The sequence below is a fragment of the Miniopterus schreibersii genome, assembly GCF_964146895.1.
Source record: "Miniopterus schreibersii genome assembly, chromosome: 3".
Classification (NCBI taxonomy): Eukaryota; Metazoa; Chordata; class Mammalia; order Chiroptera; family Miniopteridae; genus Miniopterus; species Miniopterus schreibersii.
In genome coordinates, this window is record NC_138103.1 from 96,789,311 (window position 1) to 96,797,158 (window position 7,848).

Consider the following 7,848-nt stretch of genomic DNA (forward strand, 5'->3'; position numbering starts at 1 on the left):
GGGAAAAGGAGCGCAGCGAGGCGGCGCCCGAGCTCCCGAGGCCGGGGCTCGGGGTGCGAGTGGGCGACGCGAGGCGCCCCGGGGTGCAGGGCGGTTGCTCAGCGCCGGGAGACGCCGCGGGGCGCGCGCCTCCTGCTCCCGGGGTAGATCCGGAGGAATGTGCGGAGCTCGGCGCGGTCCGGCCGGAGGGGGCAATCCGCGCCTGACTCGGGCGTGCGCGCCCGCTTCGTCCGCGCGCTCGGCCGCAGGGCGCGCCGTCGGGCGGAGGGCTGCGCGGAGCGTTCCTCGCGCCTGTCGGAGGCTCTGCTGCCTCCTCGGGTCGAGCCCTCTCGCTTTTCCGCGGGGCGGCGGAAGGCAGCGGCGAGGAGGGGAGCTGTGGGCCGGAGTTCTCCTGGCGCCGCGAAGCAGAGGCGTGGAGCGGCCGGTGAGGGAGCCGAGGGTTTGCCAGGGGCCGCGGAGAGTGGGGGTGAATTTATAGGGCGCTCGCTCCGTGACGTGCCCTCCAGTGCCTTTTCTGATTCGCTTTCTGACCTAAACACACATTAGTTGAGTCCCATACTGGGCCAACACGGTCTCCAAATATCTGCTGGCTGAAGTCAGAGGCTTTGCATATCATGTATTACATGGCAGGCAATGAAGAAGGCTTCTGAGGCTGGCCGGCTCCTCAGTCCTAGGCTCCATTTCATGCTGTTGTAATAGAACACCAGACGCGGGGTAGGCACATACATTCAAAATCCCAATTCCAGAGGCGTAAGATCACTTTATCAGGAACGGGTCAGGGGAGGTTGGGCTAAACTTTCTTTTATCCAGATTTTTGAAAATGTAGATGGCAAACCTAAGCAGGCACTCCCTTGGTGCTGAGTTGCCAGTGAGCAGGGACCCAGCTCCCGTCCCTGATCTCGGGGAGACCCTTTGGGCATTTCTTTCCTTGGTTGGTTACAAGAAGCAGCCAGAGGCTTCTTTTGTAGAGGACAGGAGGAGGGCAAGTCCTTAACCCTGCCCATGACTCTACCCACAAATCCGTTTCATTCACACAAGGCATGGAATTAGCTTGACCTTTAAAATAATGCACTAAATCCAGGTATGTCTTTGCTTAGCAGAAACCTGCTTTCTGAAAGCCATTGGCCCTGCATTCGGTGGGACCTCTTTGATTTTATTAGCTGGAGCCAGGGAAAGCGTAAACAGGCTCAGTTTACAACCATGTACCTCTTCTTTTATGGCTCATCCGGTTGTTGGGGAGTGTGTGATCCTTAAGTAGCTGATACAGACAATAGACAAGGGGAAATATGTGGGGGGAAGATCACATAATATTAAGCTTAGAAGTCAAAGACCAGCAACTTAGGAGATTTGTCAGTGAAGCTAGTGTGGGAGGGAAATTGTTACTGTGATTTAAGATTAAGCGGAATGAAAATTGAGTCATGCAAACATCCCTCAGCTGAAATTAGGATGCTCGCTGTAGTTCTGCAGGATGTGCCACGTGCTTTGATAGATTTACGGTAGAAGTGTAGATGGATCTGGAAATGGGAGAGCGGAATAAGCTTCATCCATTTACCCTAATTTAGCATTGCTTCTGGAATGTGAAGGCAACACTAGTAAGCGTTCTGACCATGAACGCTTTCTTCGTTTTCAGGAAGATGCTCACCGGCGATGGTCACGCCATCCAAGCACATGCGATGATTTAGCACTTGTTACGTGCCAGGCAAAGTGCTAGACCCTGAGAATTGTGCTGATTGGGCCTTTTGGGGGTTGCAAAGAGCAGACACCACTGATTTCACCCTAAGTAACGGGAGTTTGCTGTGGAAGCAAGGCTGACCGGAATCTCCACCGCTCAGCCACGTGTCCCCGAAAAGCCTTCCGGAAGGGCCACCCAGCCAGGCCTCACGAAAACTGGATTGAAGTTCAGGAACTGGAAGGTCATTCAGGATACAGATCTGTAACTAGGTTATCTCGCTGCCCCCTGAGCAGCAGGCATCTGCCTCCGATCCCTACTAACAGGCTTAGCCGCCGAGGTGATTCAGCTCTTCTCTCTCTTGCTGTTTTTCTCCGGGTGTCTCTTGGCTTCTGCTCCTGCTACCAACTGCTCAGCTCGTTGTTGATCTCACATTTAAACTCCTTTAGTGGAAGGATCTAATTGGCCCTGCTGGGCACTAACCAGGTGCTAGAGTTGGACTGAGCGTTTGTGTCAGGCCTCCTTATGGGTTATGGGACACCCTGTAGCTCAGCAGACCTTGGTCAGGGCTAATCTAATCACCCACGTCCACAGTGTCGGGTCACAGGGTACAGGGCCTGGCCACCTTTGCTAAGAAACTTCCTAGGGCTCCTCCTTGCCTTTCTTCCATAGGATTTGTGCCCCCGTGGCAGGCACCTGGAGTTTAACAAACTTCTGTCTATTACAAAGCTCAGGGATGAGTAATATGCATCTCCTGGCTCTTCATAAGCTTCCCGGAGCCTATAAAGAGGGAAAGAGAGAGATGTATGCAGGTAATCGTGGGATGGAATGGTAAGTACTCTGATAAAGGTGTATGTGGGCTGCTCAGGTCTGATCGCCACATGGTCAGTGAAACCCTGGGGAGATTACAAAATACAGCCACGTCTGGGCCCTGCTCCTGGGTGATTAAACGAGACTCCTAGATGGTGGAGCCCAGGAGTTGGTATTTTTAAAACCTCCCCCAGGTTGTTCTATGTGCATCAGGGTTGAGGTGTCAATTAGTTTGATTTATTTTCAATGATCATAATCACTTTATGATTCTTTTTGAGAGCAAAACTAAGAGATGCACTTATTTTGATAGGTTCTAGGACTGCCCCTTCCAAAATACTAAACTCTTTGGAAATACTACTCATTACCTTAAAACAGTAACATAAAGGAAAGTGTAAAATTTAACTTAGAGATAAAGCAAATACTGCTAGTTCCGAAAGAACATTTATTTGCGTTTTTACAACATTCAGATGACTGCAGAAAAGGGAAAAAGTTATAACATTTTCAAGCTGCCCTGCTACAGAGCCCGGCATTTAAACGTACGGTAGTCAATACTGACAGACGTCTGCTCAGACTCGCCTTTACGGACAGCGAGAAGCGAAGCTTCTTCCACAGTGACTGCCAGGAAGCAAGTACCTGATGCTGTCCCGATGTCACAATCTCAGAGCCCCCGAACGTGGAAAGCAGGGCCCACCGCGTAGCTCCGTGGCTCTGCCCTCTTTTCTGGGGGAAATGAAGGCATGTTTGGTTGGGAGCTGCTCCTCAGGAAGTCCAGAGAGAAGAATTCGCAGCGCCGGTTTTGCTCTGCACAGGTAGGTGGTCCCGTGATAAAGCAACGAGAACACTCTGCTGGGAATTCTCACATTGCCCCGGGCCTCAGCCCTGCCTGAGAATCAGAGAGAAGCAAGCACTGTCCAGCCACTCATCTCCTCTTTCAAAAAGAGGGGTTCAAAACCCTCTTCCCCCTTCCCGTTATGGTCATCTTCACCGGAAATTAGTGTGGCTCTCTAACTGAGGGGTGTCTAAGTGATGGGTGCTCTCTGTGCCCGAGGATCCTCCAGTCCTGGGGAAGAGAGAACACAAGCATTAAAATGATAAAAAGTAATACAGGGCTGGGCTGGGAGCCCTGAGTCAGTATTACCGTGTGTGGAACTCAAATGAGGCCTTGTTTGGGGTAGGTCAGCAGGGGTTCGCGTGGGGGGCATCCCAGGCTAGGTGGAAGGCGTCTCTGGAGACTCAGAGCTGAGTGCTGCAGCCTGTAGGAGCCGTGGGGCCGTGGGTCAGCCTCTGGCCGCTCACAGAGCCTCCTCCCTGGCTCCCAGTGGGGCCTTGCAGCTGCTTTGCCGATAAGGGCCAGGCCCTGGGCCCCTGGACTCCCTCATAACATGGGTCATGATGGCTGAAACGGAATCCATCACTTGAGCAGGGCAATTTCCTTTTCAAAGTCACCACTTTATTGGGCAGGGATTTGTTTCATGCTCGCTCGCTTTTTAACAGTCATTTTCACCAATGATATAGTTACTCATAAAGAAAAGATAAATTCCCTACCCTTCAGAGCACTTTAAAAAAGAGGGGGAGAGGGAGTGGGGTGGACTGCAATGGCCGCTTTGCAAAGTGGTAAGAGACAAATTCTTTGGAATCAATTGTTTTCTCCTGAGAAATTGATTCTGACATTGACATGGTAGATTTATCTGTGATTTCCTGCAGTTTCCTTTATGAGGACCAGATTGTCTAATTATCCATTCATTTTGTGTTTGGTTCTTGACATAACTTTATGAGACTCCTTTTTTCCAGAAAGAAAACTTCAATCTGGTAGGTAAGGTGCTAACACCACAAGACTTTCTTACTATGCAGATGTTCTAGTGGCTGAGATCTGGGGTTGGCAAGCTTTCTTTAAAGGGCAGGCATTTTCTGCACAGATAGTAAATGTTTTTGGCTTTGCAGGCCATGCAGTCTCTTTCGTCACCACTCAGCCCTACCCCTTGTATTGCAGAAGCAGCCACAGATATTATAGAAACGCATGGACGCACGGTGTTCCTATAACATAAAACTTTATTATGGACACTGACATTTGATTTTTCTTTAATTTTCACATGTCGTGAACTACTATTCTTTTGATTTTTCCCCCCCAAACATTAAAAAATGTGAGAACCATTCTTAGCTCATGGGCCATACCAAAGTAGGCAGGACTGGGCTATGGTTTGCTGACTCCACCTTAGGCGAAAGTTGCGATTTAGAGATGAGTCTGCTCTAGAAATTATGAAACCCCAGACCTGGAGGAGACCTGAGGCTTCTAGTCCAGTCTCCTCGTTCTACCAGAGAGAAAACTGAGGCAGAGAGTGGTTATGTAGCTTATCTAAGGTTACTCTTTGAGTGAGTGACACACCCCTACTGTCCAAGAAAGTGTGGGATCAGATCACTTTACTGGTGTGTGTGTGCGTGCGTGTATGCACACGCATGTGTAGGTTTGGTGCAGTGGGGAGTGCATGGGGGGGTGGTGTGTCATCTTTCAAATTGTGATTTATTTAGTATATTTTTTTGAGACAAACAATGAGTCAAAATACAGAGAAACCTATTGGAATCTTGACTGGTGGGAGAAGCTGATGAATGGGGAACAGAACTTGGAAAAGACGTCGATGGCTGCCTTTTAGAGCATTACAGAGCTGCCAGGCAGAGCAGAGCACTAAATAGATTTTTTCACTCCCTAAAAGGCCATTCTATTTCTGTGATTCGCTTTTAGACAGCCGACAGACAGGATCTTATCACAGAGGCACAGGGATATGTTGGGAGAGAGATTTGAGTTGAGGAATCCAGATACCTGCATCCTAATTCTTTTTAGACCACCTAGTGCCCGTTGCAGAGCTCTTGGGGCCTTCCTACAGAATTGAAATTCACAGGTGACAGTAAAGACACTGCTGCAGACCATAGTTGACTCTGAGACGGACTCAGCATTTGGACCTTCAAGCCAAAATATTCCAAGAGACCTCTCTGCTGTGTATTAATGTCATAATACAGACATCAATCTTGGCTCTCCTCTTCCCTAAAACCAATGAACGAACTAATGAATTCTCATCAACATTTGTGGGTTTAATAGAAGCAAGGAGTCAATGTAAGTGTGAATTTTCTGGTCTCTTAGTTGTTTCAAGCAACTACCCAAACATCCCTCATTGAATTCGCAGCAAGACTAAAACTAGGAGAAGGCAGCGGAGGCTTTTAATTCTGCATTGTAGGTGCCTCACTCTAGTCCCTCCCTGATTAGCAGAATCTTCAAGTTGACAGCCCCCAAAATCCTGAAGCCACTAATTAGGAGGATGTCGTGGCCAAGATCAGGCAACTGGAGTCTGTGTGTGTGTGTCTCTCTCTCTCTCATCATATCCTTGTCCTTTGTGATGAAATCCTGTATATCTGATGTCTAAAAGCCAATCACAGAAATAGAATGGCCTTTTAAGGAGGAAAATTATTTAGTGCTCTGGCCCTGACAAGCCACTGGAACTTGGGAAACTTCTAGCATCCCCAGCCTCACCTATTTTTTCTCTTCTTGCGTTTTCGCTCCCTCACTGGGGCACTGTGTGAATAGATGAGATAATAAACCAGGTTTTCTGAGTTCATAAATTACTCCCTGGGAATCATTTATATTGCACATACACTTTCCGGCCACCGGGGTCCTATTTGCTAAATTACTGGCCTCCTGCTGTGCTTTAAGTGGGACCCCAGTGACCTGAAAGAGTTAATGCCTCCCTCCAAGCAATTCACTGACTCCTGGGGCATAATTTACCCTCAGACAGGACCTGGCTGACCATATGTGGAGTGCTTGGAGCTTTTTGAGAGGAAGTTGGCTCTAGAAATGCAAGGAATTAATATTACAAAAGGCGCATTTGCAGGCCATTCCTCAAGGAATCCATCGTGTAGGTTTCCCCAGAACAATTCTGTAAGGTGGGCCCTTATTCCCCTTTCCAGAGACATCCTCTAGCCAATGGGAGATCAGTGCATAATATGCCCAACGTGGGGTTAGGGAGTAGCATATTTGTAGGATGACTTTACCATTTGAAAAATAATGGGTGAAAGATTGGGAAGTACATTTTAGAAACTTGAGTAAAAAACAAAAGCTGAAAGTAAGGTAAATGTAATAGAGTATCTGCTTTATAAGGTTGAATGGTAGGAATATGACAATATGATAGATCAATTTTTTTTATACAGATGCAGGAGCACTTACATATTCAAATGCATCAAAATGGGCACCTGAGGAGACTGCCTGCGTGTCCTAATATGCAGCTGTTGCTTAAAATAGTTTATGCTCTGTGAATGGATTTGTTCATTCATTCAACAGATATCATGTAGACATCTCCCTTCATAAGGTCCTGTGTTGGCCATTGCCAAGGGACATAAAAAGGCAGGAGATAGTATTGCTATATTCAGTACTGGCAATTGTCTGGGTGAGTTTAATTTGGGGCAAAGACTAAACCAGCTGAAATAAATTTAATGGAAAAAGTGGGTAAAAACCAGGAGAAGGTAATTTAGAGACTGCCCTTCTGGTATGGCTTGGTAAGTTGCAATGATGGGCTCAGTTCTTACCCCTTCTCTGTATCCATGCTCTTTACCATGTGACTTTGCCATGTGACTTTGCAGACTCTCTTATTTAAAAGGTGACTTGTCTTGGCCAGTGGGAAGCAGTGGTAGTGAGGATGTGTTGCCTTTGAACCTATGACCCAAGAGGCTAACATGTTTCCATTTTCTCTCTGGAACCTCTACCATTACCATGAGAACATGCTTGGGCTGTCCTGACCCAGGATGAGAGTCACATGGAGCAGAGTAGTGTTCCATTGGTCACAGCCAAGGTCAGCTTAGATCAGCAGAGAGCCAGCTGACACCCCCGCCCCCCTTCAGACATCTATGTGAGTCTAGCAAAGATCAGCAGAGTTGCCTTTCTGACCACCCTGGATAGATGAGCAGTGTATACTTCTTGTATGCTGTTGGGGTTTTGTGGTTGTTACACAGCACAGTTACAGCAGTGGATAACTGATACAGCTTGTAACTGATTCCAAAAGAGGAACTCCCCATGTTGAACAAGGACAACGTCCCTGGAACAAGTGGTGTCTCCAGGCGATTGCTGGGGAGCTGTAACATACATTTGGGGATATATGCCCCGGTGTTCACTGGGCATCCTTCCTCTGTTCCTACTGTACTTCATGCTCATTGTATGCGATTGCTTGTATGATGCCAAATGTTCTGCAAGGGCAGGGGTCCTTTCTTTTATTTTTGCATCTTTAGCATCTAAATTGTATGTGTTAGTGAGGGAAAGTGAGGAATTTCATTAGAAGTCGTAACTTGCATTGTGTGCTTTTAATAACTGATCTATTCACAATATGTATTTG